The sequence below is a fragment of the Bubalus bubalis genome, chromosome 20 (genome assembly GCF_019923935.1).
Source record: "Bubalus bubalis isolate 160015118507 breed Murrah chromosome 20, NDDB_SH_1, whole genome shotgun sequence".
In the NCBI taxonomy this organism is placed as follows: Eukaryota; Metazoa; Chordata; class Mammalia; order Artiodactyla; family Bovidae; genus Bubalus; species Bubalus bubalis.
In genome coordinates, this window is record NC_059176.1 from 42,435,594 (window position 1) to 42,462,077 (window position 26,484).

A 26,484-nucleotide genomic window follows, 5' to 3' on the forward strand; every position below is an offset into this window, starting at 1 on the left:
TTTGGAAGAAACAGAATGGTGGCTTTTATTCTCAGGTAGTGGAGAGGGGAACACAGCATGCTCCTGCCTCAAGAACTGTGTCCCTAAGGCAGGTGCTCACAGTCAGGAGCAGTCAGGAGCCGGTGATGAGGAAACAAAGGTGACAGGACCGTGATTTCTTCCTCTTGCATCATTTCAAAGGCAGTCATAAACTGGCATCAGTAACCCGTAACTGCATTGGGCAGTCTGGTGGCTCTGAGGCCTTCTTTCTGACATGTAACTACAAGGGGAAGGCTGTTGTAAAGGTAAACATCAGATAGAGGATGTATTTAGCACAGAGTCAAGTGAAGTGTGGCTCCTGCAGAGTTAGGGTGCAGAAAAACAAACGTAGTTACAAACATTCGGAACTAGGAGCAGTTAAAGTAAAATAAACTAGGAATGTTCAGGCCTGCTCACTGTTCTTCTTTATCTTCTTTGCTCTCAGAGCAGTGAAAAAGAAAAACTCATTCCTCTTTTTTCCTTTTCACTGCAACAACTCCCCCATCAGTTTATTCCCTCCTAACAATGGAGGAAGGGAAATACGTCATTCTTGTCTGGCTGAGGACAAACTTCAGTTTTGCTCCGTTTGAAAATCACCAGCTATTCAGCCCAGGAACCATCTATCTCCTACTTCAAATTTTCCTTGAGACGTGAACCCCAAGAAACCTTTATTGGGGTGATGAGGGACAGATGGTCAGTCTTCTGTAATTTCTTTAATGCTGACATGGGACTCATAGACCCTACCTAGTTGGGGTCATGGAGCTCTCACCCTGTTCTATTAAGTGGCCCCAAGGTGACTTTTGTGGTTATTCCTGCTGGATCTGTCTGGAGGAGTGGCTGTAATCTCTTTGGGGGCATGGGTTTTCTTTGTACATCATCTTTATCTTGATGTGAATCTGTGTCATCTGGAGAGACACAACGAAACAGATATTTAGAAAAGAAAAAACAAAACAAAACAGAGGCATAGATGAGTAAAACTGTTACTGCAGCTAGGGATCAAAGCCAAGAGTAAGAACCAAGTCTTGTTTGATGACAATTTTGATTGTGGTCCAGACAGAGTCAGTGCTTAGGTCATCCTGTCCAAAGGAATGGAGCCATTTGGACTCAGAAGTAGTTGGAGGAATGACAACCTCAACATTAACAGACAAAATAGAAAAAATTGAGCCTGAATCCTAATTTAGATTTAACACTTCAAGGAGACTTGTAGCCAGGTAGCCAGTTGTCTAGGTTTATTTAAGTAGGTCTTAACCTTTATTTTTATTTTTTTATTTTATTTTATTTTATTTTATTTTTAAACTTTACATAACTGTATTAGTTTTGCCAAATATCAAAATGAATCCGCCACAGGTATACATGTGTTCCCCATCCTGAACCCTCCTCCCTCCTCCCTCCCCATTCCATCCCTCTGGGTCGTCCCAGTGCACCAGCCCCAAGCATCCAGTATCGTGCATCGAACCTGGACTGGCAACTCGTTTCATACATGATATTTTACATGTTTCAATGCCATTCTCCCAAGTGGCTATTGATCATTACACATGCATTTTTTTTCTGTGCAACATACGGTCCAGAGCAATTTCTCATTCTACACATGTAAGAGTTATAAGAAGAGACCTTTAAAAAGTGGAGTGCTTTCCTGGTGGCTCAGACGGTAAAAGTGTCTGCCTGCAATGCAGGAGACTCAGGTTCAATCCCTGGGTCAGGAAGCTCCCCTGGAGAAGGAAATGGCACCCCACTCCAGTACTCTTGCCTGGAAAATTCCATGGACGGAGGAGCCTAGTGGGCTGCAGCCCATGGGGTCGCAAAGAGTCGGACATGACTGAGCGACCTCACTTTCTTTTTCTTTCTTTAAAAAGTAAGGCTGTAGTTATCTGCTGCTTTTATTTTTCGAATGGCTGACAGTATCCTAAGTCTAACACAGGTCAGAAAACTCAAGTTGTTAATAATACACGGACTTGTCTGAAATCACACCATAGTGTCACCTAATCAGTTCTATAGCTACTCTATGTTGATTTTAACTATAATTTTTCCTTAAATAGCCAAAGTGACTGTCACTGTCAATGATGTTAATGATTCTCTAGGTACAAGAGAAGATGTAAGACTCAGGGCTTACAAAAAATCTCCTCCTGAAAGTGTTTAACTATCTGAAGGCATCTTCTGCCAATTTTTCCAGAGCACAGAGTGCCTCATTCCTAATTTCCACCCTGAATTCCTTTCAGGGGGTATTGAAGGTCAGCAGCTTCAGTGGCCATGATTTAATTTCTGTAGAGATAGATGGCAAGTGCCAATTGGCTGAGCCCCTTTAGGTTCATGAAGCTGACCATGGTTTGAGGGCATTACATGACCATTTTGTCCCATGGTGCTAAGAATGCTCATTCCCAAGTCTTATGAAGATTTTGTTGATAGGCCACTAAATGTGCTGTCACTGGACAAGGCCATAAAACAGTATTCAAAATTCTCTGGACTACCTGTGCTTCTGAATCTCTTGTGGTCCAGGAAAATATTTATTCCCTTTTGTTCTTTTTTCCCATATCTAGAGTTACACTGTTGCAATTACTGACCTTATATGGGACTGTATACTATCATTTTATCAGTGACTCGGTCAAATAGTTGGTAATGTAAGGGACCACACTATGAAACAGGCAATATACAAAACAATATGAAACAAAATGGCTAGCAGTTAATAGTAAGGCCATAAATAAGAACTTAAGAACTTCCATTAGATGTAGCCCAGTATATACCAAAGTCATCTGACTTAGCTTGTTCTGTACCAATCCTTATTTCTTAGGGAAACTATATATATTGACATTGTCCATAAGGCACCCAGCCTGTTTTCTAGTATTACTAGACTGATTATCCTTAGTATGATTTAACTGTTTCCAGCATAGAGGAGGCTTTAAAATGTAAATTACCATAGCCTAATGTTAATAGCCTCATGGCTTCATTTAAATGCTTAGTTATGAACCAGGTATTTACATTACAATATGAACTTACTAGTTTATAAGCAGTTGGTATGCATTAAGGTTTCTTGTTCAGATGACCAAGGCCTGCTATGTGTAAGTCTGGCTGACAGACCTTTACAGCATTTAGATTTAAGAGCCTCAGACAGCCTTCTGTGTCCAAGCTAGCTATGCTTGCTGCATGACAGGCCAATGAATCTGAGAGATGAGGTGTTGAGGCAAGGAAGAGAATTAAATTGGGGAGCCAGCTAAGAAGATAACAGGCTAGCACCTCAAAATAACCACCTTCTCAGAGCCTGGTTGCTAGGTTTTTTTATTGGGTGGGGGGAGGTAAGGAAACATAGTAAAGTAAAAAAGACTATTCAATGCTTGCAACTGTCCCCTAGAATGGGAAGGCAGGGGAATGATTTAAGTTTCACTTCTTTACAGTCCTTCACAGGTGGGTGGCTCAGGCTGCAGGCCATACATAATGCTTACAATAACAAAAAGGGTTAAAGTCACAGAAGCAGACCCAGTATAAATTTAAAACTAACCCTTCCAGGTTACAATTCCCCCTCTCAATGTCCATCTCACCATCTTGTGAGAGAAGGGGGGTCCATTTTGCTTGTCTTCCTGGGAGTGCCTGCCATTGGTGCTGGTGTTTTTAAATGTCAAGACTAGTCTTCCTTTGTTCCTCTTGGAAAAGGAAGAGAAGTTTACCCCTGCAAATTTAGAAATACTGAACTTCAAACATAAAAGGCAGCAGCATCTCAAGCTAAGAAATTTAGCATCTTTCTACGCATGGGAAGATGCAAGATTCTGGGCTCATTAAATCATAGGTAACTGGGGCCTGTAATCCTGCATTCTCAGTTTCCTCTAGGTTCACCATAGGGAGTAGTTGGAGTGGCTGTAGTTGAATGAAGGCCAGGTGGCAGGCATTCCCCTTTCTCAGGGCCCGCTGACTCACACTGAAGGGCTGCAATCGCTCATTCCATGTCTCTGGTCTTTCCTTCTTGGTCATGGATAACCATTATCTGGAAAACATTTCATGATCAACTTTAGTCCCAAGGCGCTGGAAGGTTCATCCCAATTCAGTCAAAAAATTCTTGATGTCACACCAGGTGTTAAGTTTTGGACCAGGCCCAATCAATAATTAAAAATTTCTGGATTCTAACTGTAATCCAGGAGACATTATCCCTTGTTGTTTCTTCCCATACCTAGAATCACACTATTACAATTATTTTCTCAAAATGTTTAGTCATATTAGTTTTGTTGGAGGCCTGATTTACACACTGGTTACTGTTAAGAGATAACAATCTAAAGTAAACAGGATATAAGTCATACAGACAATGACATAGTACAGCATAGACACACAAAGCACAATCTGAAAACAAAGAACAAATTTCACTAATGACTGGTATAACTAGTTATAATCCAGTTATAATTATTGAGTGACCAAAGGAGCCATAACTGATTTAATGAGCTATCTGCAATTTCACTGTACTGGCCATGCACACTTATGCATGACTTAATCTCTGAGACAAGCATATGTTACTAGCACGATCAACCAGGTACAGAGAAAAAGACAGATGTTCCAAAAGGTATAATCTACCAAACTACTGCAAGTCGTAATTAATTGAAGGAGTTTTACATACACCTGGAAAACAGATTTAAACCAATAACTCTTTAAGATAGAAACCATATACAACCGTATTTAGCAGTTTACTCAGTTCTATGTAACTAATCCTTTTTGTTAACAGCTTTAGGAAATCATCAGTTTTCTCAATAGAATTCTTCAATTATTTTTACTCAGTTCATTAGTATGTTCTAAAAGTCAGAAACTTGTAAAGTCCTGTTTATATGAAGAGGAAACATTTTGTAAAGACATTAGAGTAAAACCATAACTGTGTATATTAACAAAAGACTTAAGGAAGAAAGTTTAAATCTGATTACTGCTGTGCCATACAACACCTTCATAACAAAAATTATGACTAATAATATTTTATCAGGACATATCAGATTCTTAGGAACTCCATACAATCTCTAGAGTATCTGTACCATTTACCATAAAACTTATTTATTGGAAAACATTTCCTTTATAGTTTAACATACCAAATGAACTTGATTAGTTTAGTATCTCCCTTTGGGGTCCCTCAGGGGCCCTTTGAAGCACTCCAAATTTAGTTAGAGGTCAAAGGAACTTTATTATAATTTGATCTTGGAAGCCCTGTCAAAGGAACACCCAAACATTTTAAAATACAGCAGAGGCATAGGTCACTGTGAAACTTAGCCAAAGTGACAATAAAAGATCTCAGAGGCAAATACAGATTATTTAAAAGGTAAATAAATTTGAAATCTGTTATCAAAGACAGTTTAGCATCTTCAGAAAACTTGTCTGTTTTAACAGAGAAAAACCGAATTTCCGTTTTACACCAGCTTAAAGGTTCATTTACTGAATTAATAACTTATTTTAGGCTTAGTCAATCCTGACTGATCACCTACAAAACCCTTACTGGGGTCCATTTTCTACAAACCTTTCATCACTTATTTCAGCACAACTTTAAGTTTTAGAATATCTGGAAAGATCCTAAAATATATTTCTAAAAGTTTTTTTTACATTTAAATTGGGCCTCCACCCACTTGTGGGTGTATCACTTAGCTTGCTGATATGTTACAAAGAGTGTATTGAGGCTCAAGGTCTATTGGAAACTGTCTAGTCCACCATCCTGAACCTATTTGATTATATTTAGCCTGTGCAATGTCCTTGGATTTTGTCATTCTTTAAAAGATTGTGCCCTACCCCTTTTCTTCTGTTTCATTTCCCCCCTCAGATTTTATTCCCATATTCTCATGGGAAGCAGAGGGCTGAAGGGCTACCTTCTGTAATTGCTTTAAAGCTGACTGACCGCAGAACTCTTCTCTAATGGGGGCCCGCCCTCGTGTCCATGGCGACGGCCTGTAAGACCTGTTGCTGCTGCTGCTGCTGCTAAGCCGCTTCAGTCGTGTCCCACTCTGTGTGACCCCATAGACGGCAGCCCACCAGGCTCCGCCGTCCCTGGGATTCTCCAGGCAATAACACTGGAGTGGGTTGCCATTTCCTTCTCCAATGCAAGAAAGTGAAAAGTGAAAGTGAAGTCGCTCAGTAAGACCTGTTAAGACCAGTGAATCAGAGGAAGAGGATGGTGAAGAGGCTTCCCAGGAGGAATGTACTGAAGGGGAACGTACCACCCCTTCCAACCCTTCTAAGGAGGCACTCTCAAAAGCTGGCTATAATGCATTTAGGAATGGAGTTCCTTTATCCATCATACCCAAGAAAATCCCAAAGAAAATCATAACCCCAGCTGAGCCAGATGATTCAGAAGGTGGGAGAAAAAAGAGAGGGCCAAAACACAGGTAAACGTCCCCTTGACCCCCTCACTTGCCCATCTCCAGAGGGTAACCCTCTGCCCTTCTGCAGCTGGGCTGGGATTCAAAGTCTTCCCTTTAGCCGGGGAAAGAGGACAGGAAACAGAGATCCGTTTGGGCTGGCTTGGTTTCGTATTTCAGCACATTTATATTATCCTGGTCTTTCCCAGGTGGTACCAGTGGTAAAGAACCAGCCTGCCAATGCACGAAACACAGGTTAGATCCCTAGGTCGGGAAGATCCAGCGGAGGAGAGCATGGCAACCCACTCTAGTATTCTTGCCTGCAGAATCCCATGGACAGAGATGAGCATGGCAGTCTATAGGGTTGCAAAGAAACAACTGAAGCCACTTAGCACGCAAGGTCTTTCCTTTCAGTGGCTTCCAGAGAACATAAATTGCACTGTTCATCTGTGCATGATCTCTTCATCTGGGTGCCTGGCACCCCAGGGTCCTTTTCTCCCTCTGCCTGATTTCTGCTCTTCCTCCATTCCACATAGCTGGCCATGAATCTGAATAACTGCAAATATGAAAGTGGTAAGCATCTAGCTCATCACTCACACCACTGGGCATCAGAGGATATTTGGGGCTGCAACTTTCACTCAGAAGATGTCCCCACAATTTGCACCCAGCCCCTAGATCTCGTTAGGCTGACTTATGACCTGGACTGAGCCTCCTGGCCCAGCTACCAACAGCTGAAACATCACTGTTCCAATTACTCTCAGCACTGGAGTGGGAACTTCCAGTTAGCTGACAAGGAAAAATAACAAAATCACCATCGCCCCCACCCCCTTCATAGAATTTATCAGAGATGCAACAAGACCAGGTTAAAACCGTGTTTTCAAGACAGGTTTTGTGGGGGCTTCAGCAATTAAAAAAAGAAGAAAAATCACCAGCTAGTTTAGTCATGTCCTCCTCTGTTTATCTCCAATGGCATCTGTGCAAGGAGTCCCCAAAGTACTAGGCCGCCAGTGTGACCCCTTCCAAATGTCAGCTCCCCAGGCCAGAAACCCTCCTACTTGAGAGAACTGACAGAATAGAGAGCCAGGCTCTAGTTTTCAGAACAGATTTTGGAAGGGCCCCAACAGCCTCACGAACTTGGAATTGTCACAGTGGTAACTAAACTGCAGAACTGAGGTAAGAACTGCCTGCCCTGTTCATCCTGCTCTCCAGTCAGATCTGTTCCTTCCCTAAGCCAGCTACAGTCCCACGGCTTGCTATCAGGCTGGCTCCACTCTTCATAGTTTGTTGGGCAGTCCAAATGTGCGGTCTCAAGGAGGTGGGGAAGGATGAAGGGTGGCCTGTGTACTAAATAGACTGCTCTTTCTCAGTGGAATGATTCATGGACATGAGGTTTCAGGTACAACCTCCCTAATTAGTACTTTGAATCTGACCTTTTGGAGCAGGAGATGCGAAAGTAGACAGCAAAGGGAACCTACCACAAAGGTCAGGGACAGGACAGAGGCAGAGAGGGCAAGATCCTTGTGGATGACAGGGGACCCATCTGTGGAGATCCGGCATCATCTTTTATGTACCTCGTAGCTGCTACCAGTACACCTGGATCCTATGGAGTTGAAAGAAACTGAGGAAGAGGAGGAGCTGGAGCACAGGAAGGCCCTGCTTCAAAGGGAAACTCGAATCTGAAGTCTGGGGAGTGTAGAGCAGCTAGCCTGCATGTTGCACCTCAGGCAACAGGGCCAGAAAAAACCACCGAGTGTCAGGTGAGGGTCCCTGCGCAGGGTCTCACAGGACAAGGGAACAAGGACTGTAGCGGAACATGGTGGTGGCCACAGCCGAAGAAGCTAATGAGATGGTCTGGCTGCAGAGTCCGGGAAAAGCCGTGTATCCTGGACCTTGGGAAAGGGTCTCTTGGCTCTTTTTGCATCTGTTCCAAAGCACGCTTGTTTCTAGTAATGACATCCAGCTAAGGGCTGTCTCACTTACAAGACACGAGCTCTCTATATTCCTATCTTGCAACAACCCCAAACTCATGACTGACAACTAGTATGTTCAAACTACCGCACAATTGCACTATTTCACACACTAGAAATGTAATGCTCAAAATTCCACATCACTCCAGGTGCCATCTGCAGAATGTCAGCTGGCTAAGAGATCCAGCAGCCATCGACCCCTGCTCACTGTCAGTGAAGACATCTGGACATCTGAAAGCCAAAGTCAGGCTCCCGAGCCTTATATGCCAAACTAGCCTTGGTCACTCTGACCTGGGTTAAGTCCCACTAGTTAACATTACAGCTGGGGTGCTCCCCAAATACTCTATGATACTGCCAACAGTGTGGGAACAGGGGAGGGAGTGGAACCATTTATTTACCTCCTTCTATGTACTAGACCCAGAGAAGGCAATGGCACCCCACTCCAGTACTCTTGCATGGAGAATCCCAGGGATGGGGGAGCCTGGTAGGCTGCCGTCCATGGGGTCACACAGGGTCAGACACGACTGAAGTGACTTAGCAGCAGCAGCAGCATGTACTAGACCGGAGAAGGCAATGGCAACCCACTCCAGTACTCTTGCCTGGAAAATCCCATGGATGGAGGAGCCAGGTAGGCTGTAGTCCATGGGGTCGCTGAGGGTCGGACACGACTGAGTGACTTCACTTTCACTTTTCACTTTCATGCACTGGAGAAGGAAATGGCAACCCACTCCAGTGTTCTTGCCTGGAGAATCCCAGGGACGGGGGAGCCTGGTGGGCTGCCGTCTATGGGGTCACACAGAGTGGGACACAACTGAAGCGACTTAGCATGCATGCAATGTTGTTTATGTCTTCCCATAATTCCATCTGTTATAATTAGATGTAGAATATTCATGAGCCCTTAATGCTTAAGGTTACTTGGAGAGTCCCACTTCTATCCACTATGTGCTTAGGGAGCCTGTGCAAGAGTTGAAAAGTCCCTGTGGTTATTTTGCAGCATATCTGTGAGCCCTCCTAGGTGTGTCTGGGATGGAGTTTATTTATTTATTTTTTTTTGGGATGGAGTTTAGAGACGGGTTTGCATCCCTTTCAGCCAGGCCTCTCCTTGATGCTTCTACCTAACTTCCTACCTAAGAGTTCTCTCCCCAGTGCCCTGAAACAACAGAAAAAAGCCATCCAGTTCCAGAAAATTCAGAGACAAATGGAGGTGCCAGGTGCCCTGCCCAGGACCCAGTCGTGGGAAGCCATGGAGTAGCTCCAAGACAGACTAAGTTTTTTGTTTTGAATACATAATACATTACGTATGGCTCAAAATTGAAACAGTATAACAGGGCATATGCTTTGAGAAGTGTTAACCCTCCTCAGATCAGATCAGTCGCTCAGTCCTGTCAGACTCTTTGCGACCCCATGAATCGCAGCACGCCAGGCCTCCCTGTCCATCACCAACTCCCGGAGTTCACTCAGACTCACGTCCATCAAGTCAGTGATGCCATCCAGCCATCTCATCCTCTGTCGTCCCCTTCTCCTCTTGCCCCCAATCCCTCCCACCATCAGAGTCTTTTCCAGTGAGTCAACTCTTCGCATGAGGTGGCCAAAGTACTGGAGTTTCAGCTTTAGCATCATTCCTTCCAAAGAAATCCCAGGGCTGATCTCCTTCAGAACGGACTGGTTGGATCTCCTTGTAGTCCAAGGGACTCTCAAGAGTCTTCTCCAACACCACAGTTCAAAAGCATCAATTCTTCGGTGCTCAGCCTTCTTCACAGTCCAACTCTCACATCCATACATGACCACAGGAAAAACCATAGCCTTGACTAGACAAACCTTTGTTGGCAAAGTAATGTCTCTGCTTTTGAATATGCTATCTAGGTTGGTCATAACTTTCCTTCCAAGGAGTAAGCGTCTTTTAATTTCATGGCTGCAGTCACCATCTGTAGTGATTTTGGAGCCCAGAAAAATAAAGTCTGACACTGTTTCCACTGTTAACCCTCCTAGTGTCCTATGGATCCTCTTTTTAATAATTTTTTGTGTGTGTCACTTTCTAGGTTTCCTTCTGCAAATACAAGCACGCTCATAATATAGAATGTTTCCACTTTCGTAGTGAAAACAGAATCTATAAATACTTTTCTATACTGTGCTTTATTCACTCAATACATTCCACTCCACTTCTCAAAAGAGCGCTCCTCATTCTCTTTTGTAGATGCTTAACAAACTGTAGTTTATTTTACTGGTCTTTTATGGTGGGCACTTGAATTGTTTCCACTCACTCACTATAACAAATAGTGCTCTAGTACATAAATTTGTGTGCACATCAATCTACGTATCTGCCAGAAGTATCTGTTATTCACATTCCCAGAAGTAGGGTTGCTGAAGCCAAAGGTAAATGGATTTGCATTTTGATAAATATTGCTAAATAGTCCTCTTTAGGTCATGTTCCACTTTTCATTCTCATCAGAGTAACTTTGGGGTTGAGATTTAGAATGAAGGGTGTTTTATAAAGATGATCACAATTTTATGAGCCTATAACACCTCTCTTCTGTCAGCTTCCTCTTGTGTATTGAATACCAGCCTTTTCAACTCTTCCAAATTCTTACCTGTCAACTCCCCTTTGGGGATCAGTAAATAACTTTTTCTTTCGGAGAAAAGTCAGGCCATTAGGTAAAAGGCTATTAAAGCCTCTTGGCCTCCTCCTTACGTTCCACTCTCAATCTTGTACTCTATTCACATCACTGGGGAAGTGGCCGTCCTTCACTTATCTAGGACCTGTCCTCTGGGTGCTCTAGGTCGAATTACTACCTCACAGACCTCCATCTGTCAACTTAATGTTGTCGGTGTTGTGGGTCGGGCTCAGTCTATCAATAACCAGTGCTGTGGCTGGACCAGCCCTTGTGGGTCTTAAGATTACAAGATTCCCTTCAATAACCATCAACAAACTATGGCAGTGGGTGGGGGAAGTTTAACACTTACAGGACCTGGAAATTACATGGCAAACCTGAGGCCACACCACACGGTCATGGGTAGAGAGAACAAGGGCCTGGAGTTCTATTTTTATTGGGGTCAATCGCTGGGGCCTGGAGGTTTTTATTTTGGGGGGTTGCAAAGAGTTGGACACGACTGAGCAACTGACCTGAACTGAACTGAAACATCCAGTATTGGAGAAGGCAATGGCACCCCACTCCAGTACTCTTTCCTGGAAAATCCCATGGACGGAGGAGCCTGGTCGGCTGCAGTCCATGGGGTCGCTAAGAGTTGGACATGACTGAGCGACTTCACTTTCATGCACTGAAGAAGGAAATGGCAACCCACTCCAGTGTTCTTGCCTGGAGAATCCCAGGGACGGCGGAGCATGGTGGGCTGCCGTCTATGGGGTGGCACAGGGTCGGACACGACTGAAGCGACTTAGCAGCAGCAAACACCCAGTATAAAGCTGATCCTCTTTTAATTGCTGGGGCTCTGAAAAAGATTAGGGTGTGGGGGTCTGTCCAAACACAAAAAATACAGGGCATGCACAGGCTCTCAGCATAATCTCCTGCCACTTCCAAAAGCTTAAGCAGAATCTTATTTTACAGTTTTTTATCAGATTTTTACAAGGCTCTTGTGATCTAGGCAGAACAGATAATAGATTACTTTTACAAATTCAGTCTCAAGGGTTTTTGGGTGTACCCACGGCCATGCAACTGTGAGAGCATGATAGCACTGAGACGTGAACCCAGGTCTTACTCTTTTTTAAGGCTTCTAAAATTCCAGGAATCCTGGCATAATTTCTGTTAATTCACTGTTTCTTTTAGAAATACTTAATGAATATAATCACCAGAAAGTGATTTATCAAAAGACAAATAGAGACATATTCAGGCAACATAAGAGTCCAATGACAGTTTTCAACAATGTCTCATTTTAACAATTTACCAGCAAAAATGGGATAGTCAGAATTTAATATATATGCATTAAATATATACAAAATGCTTTTCTAGTGAAAACATTGGTATCCCAACCCAGTCATTGATAGTCTGTTCATGTATCTTGTTGCTATTTCAAATGTCTTTAATAGCAATTATAGTATCACTGACTGTTGTTAACTGGAGCATTTGCTCAGTGTAAGTGGGCAACGCCCTGTAACATGCCAGTTAAAGGAATTCAGATTCTGGTAACAGAGCAGAGCAGTAGCCACACACGGCCTTTGTTCTCACCACTCTGTCACTTTCATGTAACTTACAATAAAAACAACGGTATTTTTATGATGTTAGAATGTAATCTGCCATTAGAACCTTAGGGCAGCAAGATGCTATTTGACTGCTTAAATAGGCATTTCTAATTCCTGCACATCATTTGACTTGCCCTTTCCTGCTGCTGCTACTGCTGCTAAGTCGCTTCAGTCGTGTCCAACTCTGTGCGACCCCATAGAGGGCAGCCCACCAGGCTTCCCATCCCTGGGATTCTCCAGGCAAGAACACTGGAGTGGGTTGCCATTTCCTTCTCCAATGCATGAAAGTGAAAAGTGAAAGTGAAGTCACTCAGTCGTGTCTGCCTCTAGCGACCCCATGGACTGCAGCCTACCAGGCTCCTCCGTCCATGGGATTTTCTAGGCCAAAGTACTGGAGTGGGGTGCCATTGCCTTCTCCGTGCCCTTTCCTAGGGGAATACAAAAAATAGAAGCATTTACTACTACCATGGATGTTTTCCATTTACCTCATCCCCTACCATCCTAATGCTCACTAGCTTAAATCTTTTGTTCTCCAGCTTCCCTGGTGGCTTAGAGGGTAAAACGTCCGCCTGCAATGTGGGAGGATCCAGGTTCAATCCCTGAGTCGGGAAGATCCCCTGGAGAAGGAAATGGCAACCCACTCCAGTACTCTTGCCTGGAAAATCCCATGGACAGAGGAGCCTGGGAGCCTGCAGTCCATGGGGTCACAAAGAGTCGGACATGACTGAGCGACTTCACTTTCACTTTGTTATAAATGCTAATCTCAGGCTTTTGCACTTACTAGTTTGTTGTCCCCAAATTTTCACTTGGCTGGGTCCTTACCACTCAGGTCTCAGATCAAATGTTACTTTCATAGGCCTTCCTTAATCACCCTAGTTTAAAACAGCTCCCTTCATGTTCTTAACTATCACCACACCCAGATTAGTTTTTCCCAGTGTTTGAAATATATTAGTAATGCATAATTCATTATCACCTTCCCATTAGAAAGTAGATCCCAAAAGGGCAGGAGACCTGTTTCATTGCTGTAGTTCCAACCCCAACATAGTGGTGTTTGTTTTTTTTCCCCCACATCTTTAAGAAATTTTTTTTTTTTTTTTTTTTTGGTGAGTGGCAAGTGGGATCTTACTTCCCTGACCAGGGATTGAACCCATGTCCCCTGCAATGGAAGCATGGAGTCCTAACCACTGGGCCTCCAGGGAATTCCCCCAACATAGATTTCAATATTGGTTGAGTGAATGAAAAAATGGCTGGGAAACCTGATGTGTGTGCTCAGTCACTTCAGTCGTGTCCTATTCTTTGCGACACTATGGACTGTAGCCCACCAGGCTCCTCTGTCCATGGCGATTCTCCAGGCAAGAATACTGGAGTGAGTTGCAATACCCTCCTCCAGCGATCTTCCCAACGCAGGGATCCATCCCGTGTCTCTTATGTCTCCTGCACTGGCAGGCGGGTTCTTTTCCACTAACTATACCTGGGAAGACCAACCCACCAGCCAATCCACAATGGCAGAAAGCCCTGCCTTTTACCTTTGCCAGTTAAGGTGGCCTACACTTCCTGCAGGTTGACCCATCCCTACTCTATACGGTCAGAGTCTCAGATCCTAATCCACTGGCACTGAGGTGTTGGGGATACTGTCATTCTCTCCTCCCTGGTCCCCCACTGCCCCAGCCCAAGCTGGGAGGCTGGACAGGGGAATAGGGATTCATTGGGCAGGAGTCAGAGGACTCCATGGTGCCCTATCTCCAGTCAGTCCTAGTTCCTGACACCATGAAGGACTTTCACATCATACTGGATGAGGGTGAGCTGCATTAGAGGGCACAGGTGTGGCATCTGCTGGAGGAGGCAAAAGGTGACAAGATCACCGAAGCAGGAATGAAAGTTACTCTGGACGGAATGGGCAACTCACAGCAACCTTGGGGCCAGACTCAAGAGGCTAGCAAACTTAGGACAGAAGGGACTCAAGTCCCTGTGATCTGGAGGATGTATGTGTCACTCATCTGTGAATCGCAGCTTCTTCCTTTCTGTGCAGCTGAGATTTGATCTAACTAAAGGGGAGGGAGTGAGGGGAAGCTCAGTAAAAAATACTCGATGAGCAAAGAAGGCTTGTTGTTTTGTTTTTGGTTAACCTATTATAGAAGTTTTCAAACAATCAAAAGCAGACTATTGGAATGCAATGAATCCCTGTGTACCCATCACCCAGCTTCAATATTTAACAAATGGCCAATCTTTCTTTGTTAACATGAATCCCAATCAACTCCCATATTTCCCAAAGGTGACTCAGGGCTTTCTGGAGACATACCATAGACTCCTTTGCCAGGACCTCACTAAAAAGCAAAAGAGAAGCCAGCTACAGAAGCCACTGCCTTCAGTCTAAAAGCAGTATTTACAGAAACCAAAACTAGTTTCTCAGTGGGGTCAAGCCTAAAAAAATTGGTAACAGCATTCAATTTAACTCATCTTTAACACTCCCCTATCCTTCCCCCTCCAACAAAACAACCCTGGCAAAGCAAAGTATCATGTTATATTGTGGAAATTCAATATTTTGAATAACACTCAGAATCTGGACTTCAATGATTCTACCTATAGCAGTATAATACAGAATTTCAAATGCTTTTATTAAAGAAAACACTGACAAAAATGTCAGCGCCTATAAAACAGCTGGGAGTTTATTATGAATTTGTTATTCATTTTTTTCCCTTCCAGTTTTATTACACTATAATTGATATACGGCACTGTGTAAGTTTAAGGTATACAACACAATGATTTGATTTACACACATCATGAAGTGTATCACATGTTTAGTAAACATCCAGCATCTCATATAGGTAAAAAAATATTAAAGAAATAAAAAATTACTTTTCTTATGATAAGAACTCACAATCTCTTAACAGCTTTCATAAATAACATACAGTCTTGCTATGTTTATCATGTTGTATGTTATATTCTTATTACTTATTTATCTTAAAACTAATTAATCTGGACTTCCCTGGTGGTCCAGTGGTTAAGAATCTGACTGCCAATACAGAGGACATGGGGTTAGTCCCTGCTCTGGGAGGACTGCACATGCCATGGAGCAACTAAGTCTGTGCATCACAACTACTGAGCCCATGCACCCCAGAGTCCATGCTTTGCCAGAGCCCGTGCTTTTCAAGAGAAGCCACTGCAGTGAGAAGTCTGTACACTGCAACTAGAGAGTAGCTCCCACCCACTGCAACTGGAGAAAGCCCACAAAGCAACGAAGACCCAGGGCAGCCAAAAATAAATTAAGAATTAAATTTAAAACCTTTCAAAACTGACTTAAAATGTTTTGACTACCCTCATCCAATTCTCCTTTCTCCCCACCCCCAGACTCTGGTAAGCTAAAACCCTAATCTGTTTTTCTATGAGTTTGTTTTTGAAATATAATTGACTCATAACACTATGTTAATTCTTGCTAGAGAACATAGTGAATATTAGTGAACATATTTCTATACATTTCAAACCGATCACCAGAATAAGTCTAGCTACAATATGTCACCATACAAAGGTATTAAATAATTACTGACATTGTACAGACTGTCCATTTCATACCTGTAACTCATTTATTTTGTAACTGGAAGTTTGTATTTTTCTTTTTAATTTGGCTGCACTGGGTCTTAGCTGCTGTGGGATCTTCATTGCAGCATGCAGGATCTTTCAGTTGTGGCATATGGGATCTCAGTTTCCCGACCAGGGATTAAACCCACATCCCCTGAATTTCAAGGCAGATTCTTAACCACTGGAAGACCAGGGAAGTCCTTTGTAGTTCTATTTTTAATCTTCTGAGGGATCCTCAACGTTTCCATGATGGTTATTCTAATTTACATCCCCACCACAATGCACAAGACTTCCCTTTTCCCAGTATCCTCACCAATACCTGTTATCTGTTGTCTTTATCAACAGCCATTCTGACAATTGTGAGTTGATTATCTCATTGTGGTTTTGATTTTCATTTCCCATTTGATTGTGATGTTAAACAAGCATCTTTTCATGTGCTTGTTGACAATCTGTATGTCTTCCTCGGAAAAGTGTCTATTCAGGTCCTCTGTCCATTTTTCAGTCAGGTTGTTTTCTTAATATTGAGTTTGTGTAAGTTCTTTGTATATTTTGGATATTACCCCTGATCAGTGTTGGTGATATAGAAAAGCCAGGACCATCATATACTACTGGTTGGAGTGAATTAGTACACCACCTTGAGACTGTTGGTAATATCTGCTAAAGTTAAACTCTGAATGTCTTTTGCTACCAGTCAGCCAGGAGGCCTAGAACAAGTTACTGAAGCTCTTCGTGTGCAATAGATGAGGCTAGAGGATCTCACTGGCCCCCTCTCTATTGCAGCATTTTCAGGGGTTCTGAATCACCAGCCTAGATCTACAGGATCATCGGTTTCTGCATAGTTTTAATATATTCATTTCCAAGACATTTTTTCCTAAGAAATCCCAATGTAAGGGCTGCCTGTCCTAGTTGAAGAAAAGCTTTTACACAAATACTAGTTGCCTATACCAGATGGCAATATCAATGTCCACATAATCAAGAGTGTTTAAAAGAATTTACTGAGACTTCCCTGGTGGCTCGGTGGCTAAGAATGTGCCTGCTGACGCAGAGGACATGGGTTCAATCCCTGCTCTGGGAAGACTTCACATACTGTGCGGCAACTAGGCCCGTGCACCATGACCACTGAGCCCATGCTCTGGAGTCTGTGCTCCACAGCAAGAGAAATCATTGCAATGAGAAGCCCATGCACCACAACAAAGAGTAGCCCCCACTCACCACAAAAGAAAGTCTGTGTGAAGGAATAAGACCCAGTGCAGCCAAAAATAAATAAATAAAGCTGTATGGTTCTCATGATGCCTAAGTGCAATCATTATGCCAGAGAGTTAATTAAGCAAGAGGCATTAACTCTCCCAGACTTCAGACAATATACTGCAAAGCTACAGTAATCAAAACAGCATGGTACTGGCACAAAATTAGACATTTGGATAAATGAAACAGAATAGAGGGACCCAAAATAAACCCATACATTTATGGACAATTAATCTTCAGCAAAGGAGGAAAAGTTAGTCTTCTTCAGTAAGTGGTGTTGAGAAACATTTCCTAGATATGTCACTGGGCAGTGTGTGTCACCCCACCTGTTCTGCCCCCAACCACACCAAGACGCCCCCACATCTCCAAGGACGCTCAAGCCCCTGACAGTCAGGACCCACCACCTCTGGCTTTAGCCTGCCCAAACCACATTATCCCACCACCAGACATTTGGCCCCCACCCCCATACCAGGTACCACCGCTTTAGCCTGGCCCCTCTGCCTGGAGGCTCTTCTGGCCCGAGCTCTAGATGGGCAAATCCATCTGCTCTTCCAAAGGGGTACCAAGCCCCCTGCCCCATGCTAGGTGCTCACACCTTCCAGCCTGGGCTCCTCTGGGGCCAGAGTCACACTCAGGGTCTGATTCCCCCACACTCCCCATCAGCCCCCCTCCACTCCTCTGACTCCACCCAGCTCTAGACAGGGATCAGAATGATGGAACAGAGCAGGCACTTGGGAAATACCTGTTGGATGGACTGCTGGATGGATGGATGGTTGGGTGGATGGACAGGTGCTGGATTGATGGATGGATGGATGGAAGGGTGGATAGATGGTTGGATGGATGGTTGAATGGATGTGTGGATGGTTGGATGGATGAGTGGGTTGCTGGATGGATGAATGGCTGGATGAGTAGATGGGTGGATTGATGGATGGAGATGGGTGGATGGATGGATGGTTGGATGCACAGACAGCTGGATGGATGGATGAGTGGATGGGTGGATGGACAGATGGATGGATGAGAGGATAGGTAGGTAGGTGGATGGATGGATGGATGAGTAGATGGATAGATGAATGGATAGATGGTTGGATGGAGCCCCTGGCAAAGGGGCTCCAGGGTAACTAAAGAGAAGGCACCCACCCCAGCACTAGCACTGCAGAGACCTCACAGATGAGAGGGCTGGGAGGGAATGCTAGGGGCTGCCATTAAAGTGCCTGGCACCTCTTTTTTTATTATCAGACAAGTCATCTCATAATGGATGAAAGGAGCAACACATGCAGAGTTAAGGCAGGGTGCCCAAAGCTGGGAGTGGGGAGAACATTGCCATATCCAGGAGCCCCCAGGGAAGCTCCCTCATTAAGTCAACCCAAGCGAGAGATGTCTCTGCCTCTGGTGGGTGTGGGGGCGGGAGGGGATGGGTGTCACAGCCATTGAAGCTGCACCTTTCTCACTGCTGATTAAGCACTGACCAGCTTGTGATCAAGAAGAAAACTATTCCTTGAGGAAATGCAATTAACTGAAAAGCCAAAAACTGTGAAAGTCCAAAGGAGACACACAATCCAGAGCTCTCAGTCTGGAGGGGCTCCTGCTCTGAAGAGTTGCAGCGCAGGGACATTCCCCCAAGAGCAGAGGGCACCGTCCACCCTGCCACATGCCAGCTCCCTCCTGTCTGCCCCATGAAGAGCAGGGAAAGGTCACGAGTAGAATCTTTGCTGCACATGGACACAGAAAAAGGCACGTCCAGGCGGGGCTGAGGTCAGGCCTGCCTCAGGGACTCATGATTGAGCAGTCAGGCCAGGTGGGCAGCACCAGGACTCGCTCTCTAGCTAGAGATCCAAGGTAGCTCCTGGTGGGTAGGCCTGGCAGGCAAGCTGGGACACACACACAAAAAACACACGACTGACACTTGGCAGGCACCCTACCGTAACAGACGTTCATGCACATATTTCTGGTCTTGCTCCATCCTCGCCATAGCAGCTGGCTGGCAAGAGGAAAAGAGCAGGCCTCAATGTGCCCCTCTCAGGAGGAGGCCCTGGCTGGCCGGCAGCTGCTGGGGGCTTCCTGGACCTCCTAATTCCCCACCCCATAGCTGTCACTGGCTCTGGGTGACACGCACAGATATCAGAACACATGGCCCATCATCACACTGGAAGACCCAAGAACACAAACCGCGTTTAATTGGAGCAACGTGCACCCTTGCTGCCCAGTGGGGGTGGGGTGGGTTGAGAAATCCATCACTGCTAAACACAGGCATTGGCTCAGCGAACAGGTCTCCTAGTTTCCAAATAATGGATTTTTCCAAGACTTTGACAGACCAACCCGGGAAAACTACACAACATTTCTTTTTCCAACTTTAAACTTTTCTTTTGTATTGGGGTATAGCCAATTAACAATGTTGTGATAGTTTCAGATGAACAGCAGAGGACTCAGCCATACATGTACATAAAATCTCTCACAGTAAATGTTATAGGCTATTCAATCACAAACACCAAAAATGAGTAAATAATCAGATGTGGTATTCGTGGGCCCCAAGAAGAAAGACCATCACGGACAAAGAGCTCCACAAGCTGAATATTGTAGAATATGTCCAGTCTACAACCACTGTCGATGCCCAGCAACATTGATACACCACTGCTTTATTTTAAAAATAGCTCTTTGGAGTAGAAAATTAGGTCTGGAATTAAATTTCTGTACCTGTGTTAAACCATATGCTAAGAGTGAACCATGTGAATTCACTTTGTTAGTATTTAATTATGCTTCCAGAGTTCAAAACCTGAGTTGGTCAATGCATCTGTCAAACAAATTAGGCAATTTCTAAATCTTTCCCCCCTTTCTTAGTGAAAAAACCCATTGAGGTTTGAGTATAAACTGCTTGAAATACCATTTTTAGTCGGTAAAGTCTGTGTTAAGGCAAAAAACTCAAGGTGTCATAAAATGTATCAAAACCAGAAAATAGCTGGGCTAACGACTTATTAGTCATGAGTTTGAGCAGCCTCCAGGAGTTGGTGATGGACAGGGAAGCCTGGCATGCTGCAGTCCATGGGGTCGCAAAGAGTCGGACACGACTGAGCAACTGAACTGAATAATTATTACATATTATACCAGAACACAAGAAATATGCCAAAGAATGTAAAACAAAACAGCTGTATACCCTAGTTTCTATATTTTCATCATACTACAAATGGTTCAGCTTTGCTCCAATATGTATTTACATTATAACTGTGCAAGAACTAAGAAGCATATGCTTCTATCATTTTATGACACAAAGCCTCCTTGTAAATTATAAATAAAAATTGCTTTAAAAAATCTAGTACTTTTTATTCCAAGCACTGAAATGTAAAAAGTATTTCACTTGTTTATCCTTTATGGCAACTTACAAACTGAAATAAAAAAGAAAAAATTAACTTAGAAATACTGAAGGAAAAAAAAAAGACTACCCGAGTACAGTTATCTTTCAAAGACAAGCTCTACATGGAAACTCTTCAGTGGCCAAAATGAGCCTAATGAGCCTCTTGAAAAGAACATCATTTAAGCCTTTAGACCACTTAAGTATTCAAAGTTATACTGCTGAACAGTCATAAAGTCACTTGTTGGGAGTTAGTCCAACAAATCTGAAGAACCATAAGCACAGAAGCTCACCCTAAACTTTAAATCAATGGGCTAGATAAGCTATCTAAGAATAGCTAACAAAAGTTGTAGTTGTGCTTTCTCAAAGTCTAACTAGTCAAAAAGCTAAAATGCAAAGACAAATTCAGTTAAAGAAAAATACTTACACCACATTATTTTAAAAGTTCATTAGTTTACACAAGTCAGTAAGCTATTCTGCTGCAGATTATCAGCAACCAGCAAAGTGACAGATGAAAAAAATCTTGTGTTCTTCTTGTGGGCTAAGTCGTTTCAGTCGTGTCCGACTCTTTGTGACCCCATGGACTGCAGCACACCAGGCTTCCCAATCCATCTCAAACTCATGTCCATCGAGTCTGTAAGGCCATCCAAGCATCTCATCCTCTGTAGTCCCCTTCTCCTCCTGCCTTCAATCTTTCCCAGCATCAGGGTCTTTTTCTTTTTTTCTTTTTTTTTTTTTTTTATGAGTCAGTTTTTCGCATCAGGTGGCCAAAGTATTGGCACTTCAGCATCAGTCTTTCCAATGAATATTCAGGACTGATTTCCTTTAGGACTGACTGGTTGGATCTTCTTGCAGTCCAAGGGAGTCTTCTGCAACACCACAGTTTGAAAGCATCAATTATTTGGCACTCAGTTTTCTTTATAGTCCAACTCTTACATCCATACATGACTACTAGAAAAAACCATAGCTTGGACTAGATGGACCTTTGTTGACAAAGTAATGTCTCTGCTTTTGAACATGCTGTCTAGATTGGTCATAGCTCTTCTTCCAAGAAGCAAGCATCTTTTAATTTCATGGCTGCAGTCACCATCTGCAGTGATTTTGCAGCCCCCCAAAATAAAGTCTGTCCATTGTTTCCCCATCTATTTGCCATGAAGTGATGGGCCTGGATGCCATGATCTTAGTTTTTTGAATGCTGAGTTTTAAGCCAACTTTTTCACTCTCCTCTTTCACTTTCATCAAGAGGCTCTTTAGTTCTTCGCTTTCTGCCATAAGGCTGGTGTCATCTGCGTATCTGAGGTTATTGATATTTCTCCCAGCAATCCTGATTCCATGCTTATATATGCTGTACCATTGTTTAACAAGAGAAACTTTCAAGTTTAAAAAAGAATCATGATAAAAGCTTTACCATCATTTATATTGTCACCATTACAGAAGCTCAATTCTTCTTCAGTGTTTTAATAAAGGTGTTAGTTCCAAAAGAATATTCCTTTTTCCTTACAAGAAAGGAACTAACTAACTAACCCATGGGGTCACAGCACTGCCAGGCTTCCCTGTTTCTCACTGTCTCCTAGAGTTTGCTCAAATTCATGTCCACTGAAGTCTGTGATGCTATCTAACCATCTCCTCCTCTGCAGCCCTCTTCTCTAATTCACTGCTGCAGCAGCACATGGATGCACCTTTACTCTATCTCCTCTCCCACTACCATTCCGCCAGTTCAGAAGTAAAGCACTTCCTCCAGAAAGCCATCCTTAACTATCCCAAATCTGCGTCATTTTCCTTCGATGTCCTACAGCGAGGATTAATTTTTTGTGCCATGGATCCTTCCCAGTCCCGTTGTCTTTGGGCGTTTACCCAGAATTTTTCTACAAACATGTAAAACAGTACTACAAAAGAAACCAACTGTATTGAAAGAGTTATAAAAACATTTAGAATATCATGTGCTGTGGTATTCTATGAGCTCCTTAATTGCTACAACAAACATTTAGCTGCTGATCCACGAACTACCACAATTCTGAAATAAGGAACAGCATACATTACACCTGAATGTATCTCCCACAACTTTATGCTGGGATGTGAAAACATACAGCTAATACTACTGTGGGAGGGTTGTTTTGCTTTTTTGTGGGGGAGGAAACCTAGTCATAACTGAACTACAAATTTTAGTTAGAAAATAGAAAAAAACTTTCTCCCGTCAAAGTTCAAGGGGTGTTCTGAATTATAAACACCTTACATCAAGAATCCTTGCTCTAAAACATCTGGTTTAAAAAAAGCAATCCACAGAAGTAGTCACATAGCTTCTCCGAGTGGGAGAAAGCAGGTATTAAGAGTCAGTTATGGGGAAAACAACCTCGGCAACCTCTTAAACATTCCATAGTTACAATACACTTGGGTTTTGTGTATATGACTAAAAGTAATTCTAACACACATCAAAGTTTGAAAATTCCTACAATTTTTTGCAGACATCTTGACATCCATGGTAACTAACACGTACAGCCATAATGCTGCTGCTGCTGCTGCTAAGTCGCTTCAGTCGTGTCCGACTCTGTGATAATGAAGGATAATTTTAAAGTTGCTAGCCTTACAAAACTTCACTTCCACTTTAGTTTACTGTTAAGTCTCCACCTCAACGTAAATTAATAGATAAAGTAATTGTGAAAATGTCTTCCCCTGGAAATCAAGCTCTCTACAATCAGATGGCACCCCACTCCAGTACTCTTGCCTGGAAAATCCCATGGACGGAGAAGCCTGGTGGGCTGCAGTCCATGGGGTCGTGAAGAGTCGTACACGACTGAGCGACTTCCCTTTCACTTTTCACTTTCATGCAATGGAGAAGGAAATGGCAACCCACTCCAGTGTTCTTGCCTGGAGAATCCCAGGGACGGGGGAGCCTGGTGGGCTTCCGTCCATGGGGTCACATAGAGTCGGACACGACTGAAGTGACTTAGCAGCAGCAGCAGGAACAGTCAGCCTACACGTTGATGGGAGACAGTAAAAACTCAACTTTCAAATCACTGTTAATCAAATATTACCGCAATTAGCCAAACCACTGCCGTACTTAAAAGGCTGACATCAAGGTAACGGGACTTCTAAATGAAAACATATTAAGGCAGTTTTCAGTTATTGTTTTACAATCCACAGCGCGCCGAGAGCGCGCTCACATTCCCATAGGACCTTGGCACTCGGCTTTTCGGACGACAAAAGGATACCTTCGGGCGACACAAAGCCGACTCGGACGCTCGCGCTTTTTCTCCTGTCCCCACCCACCTCCACGCCGGCCACTGCGGAAGAACGGGTTCCCGCTCCGAGGCGGGGGAAGAAGGAGACACTCCTCTGCCCTAAAGCCGTGTGTGCGGCCGCGAGCCGGGAACCCAGGCGCCGGCGCCTGTGATGGGGCGGCCATCTTAAAACGCAGTTCTCCCAGCCGGAGGCGCAAAGCTCACGCTCTCCGCGAAGTACCCCACCTCCCGGCTCCGGCTGCCCCGGAGCGACAACCCTCGAACGCCCAAGCGGACAGGGGAGCCCCGCACGGCGCCCGAAACAGCCGCCGCCGCCACCCTACAACAGGTTACCTTCTCCGCGCCCTCTTCCTCTCAACGACAATCACGGTACCAAGGCTGTGCCACGTGGCAAGGGCTCCCTCTCCCACTCTAACGCCTGCCTAACGCTTCCGCCTCCCAAAATATTTTTATCCTCACGAGGCACAGAAATTCCCCGCCGCGATGCGCTTCCCCCACACAAAGCCGTGCCCACCGGGTCCCCAGGTCGCGACCCCCGCCGTCTCCGGCCCCGTCTCTCTCCGGCGCCGTTAGAGGCCTTTCCCCTGGGGTTCAGACTCACCCTCCTGGAATTTAGTCTCCAGGTCCTGCTTCGGAGTCATTTATAAGTGATTCACCGCCGCCTCCCTCCTCCCACCTGCCGCAACTACCGCCCTCTACTCTCTACCCCACCCAGCTTCGTGTCAGAGGCGCCATCAGGCACCGCCAACTTCACATACTAGGCCGGATTTGCCAGCGCCTGCAGAGCCCATCTCCGCAACCCAGGCAACCCCTGGTCCAGCCAACGGCTAGCGCACGGGCCCCTACGCCCGCGCCGACCGGGGCAAGCCGGGATTGGTAGTTCCCACGCCCTTGAGGCGTCCCGGGGGGCGCGGCAGGGTCCAAGGCCTCCCCCCTTCCTCCACCCTTTATGCCCAACCCCCAACCCCGCCCCCGAGGCGCCTGCGTTTTTCAGTTCAGTTTCCTTCAGTCGCTCAGTCCTGTCCGACTCTTTGTGACCCCCATGGACTGCAGCACACGAGGCTTCCCAGTCCATCACCAACTCCGAGAGCTTGCTCAGACTCATGTCCATGGAGTCAGTAATGCCAGCCAATCATCTCATCCTCTGTAGTCCCCTTCTCCGCCTGTCTTCAATGTTTCCCAGCATCAGGGTCTTTTCCAATGAGTCAGTTCTTTGCATCAGGTGGCCAAAGTATTGGAGTTTCAGCTTCAACATCAGTCCTTCCATTGAATATTCAGGACTGATTTCCTTTAGGATGGACTGGTTGGATCTCCTTGCAGTCCAAGGGACTCTCAAGAGTCTTCTCCAGCACCACAGTTCAAAAGCATCAGTTCTTCGTTGCTCAGCTTTCTTTATAGTCCAACTCTCACATCCATACATGACTACTGGACAAACTATAACTTTGACTAGAAGGACCATTGTTGACAAAATAACATCTCTGCTTTTTAATATGCTGTCTGCTGCTGCTGCTGCTGCTAAGTCGCTTCAGTCGTGTCCGACTCTGTGCGACCCCATAAACGGCAGCCCACCAGGCTTCCCCGTCCCTGGGATTCTCCTGGCAAGAACACTGGAGTGGGTTGCTATTTTCTTCTCCGATGCATGAAAGTGAAAAGTGAAAGTGAAGTCGCTCAATCTTGTCCGACTCCTAGTGACCCCATGGACTGCAGCCTACCAGGCTCCTCTGTCCATGGGATTTTCCAGGCAAGAGTACTGGAGTGGGGTGCCATTGCCTTCTCCGAATATGCTGTCTAGGTTGGTCATAACTTTTCTTCCAAGGAGCAAGCGTCTTTTAGTTTAATCTGCAGTGATTTTGGAGCCCAAGAAAAGAAAGTCTGTCACTGTTTCCATTGTCTCCCCATCTATTTGCCATGAAGTGATGGGACTGGATGCCACGATCTTCCTGTTTTGAATGTTGAGTTTTAAGCCAGCTTTTCCACTCTCCTCTTTCACTTTTATTAGAGGCTCTTTAGTTCCTCTTCACTTTCTGCCAAAAGGGTGGTATCAGCTGTGTATCTGAGGTTATCGATATTTCTCCCAGCAATATCAATAACCTCAGGTACGTGCAGATGACACCACCCTTACGGCAGAAAGTGAAGAGGAACTAAAAAACCTCTTGATGAAAGTGAAAGAGGAGAGTGAAAAAGTTGGCTTAAAGCTCAACATTCAGAAAACTAAGATCATGGCATCTTGTCCCATCACTTCATGGGAAATAGATGGGGAAACAGTGTCAGTCTTTATTTATTTATTTGTTTTTGGCTCCAAAATCACTGCAGATGGTGACTGCAGCCATTATATTAAAAGATGTTTACTCCTTGGAAGGAAAGTTATGACCAACCTAGATAGCATATTCAAAAGCAGAGACATTACTTTGCCAACAAAGGTCTGTCTAGTCAAGGCTATGGTTTTTCCAGTGGTCACATATGGATGTGAGAGTTGGACTGTGAAGAAAGCTGAGAACCAAAGAATTGATGCTTTTGAACTGTGGTGTTGGAGAAGACTCTTGAGAGTCCCTTGGACTGCAAGGAGATCCAACCAGTCCATCCTAAAGGAGACCAGTCC

At 44.4% G+C, this 26,484-nt stretch overlaps 1 long non-coding RNA gene across 1 annotated transcript; it reads right to left on the reverse strand.

The window, feature by feature from the left end:
- On the reverse strand, nucleotides 1-24,767 carry LOC102406739. The gene is made up of 3 exons (XR_328240.4): nucleotides 24,487-24,767; nucleotides 3,922-3,988; nucleotides 1-923 (listed from the first exon to the last, which is right to left on the reverse strand). It is a non-coding gene; the product is annotated as an uncharacterized LOC102406739 (long non-coding RNA).
- Between the last annotated feature and the right edge of the window lie 1,717 nt (nucleotides 24,768-26,484).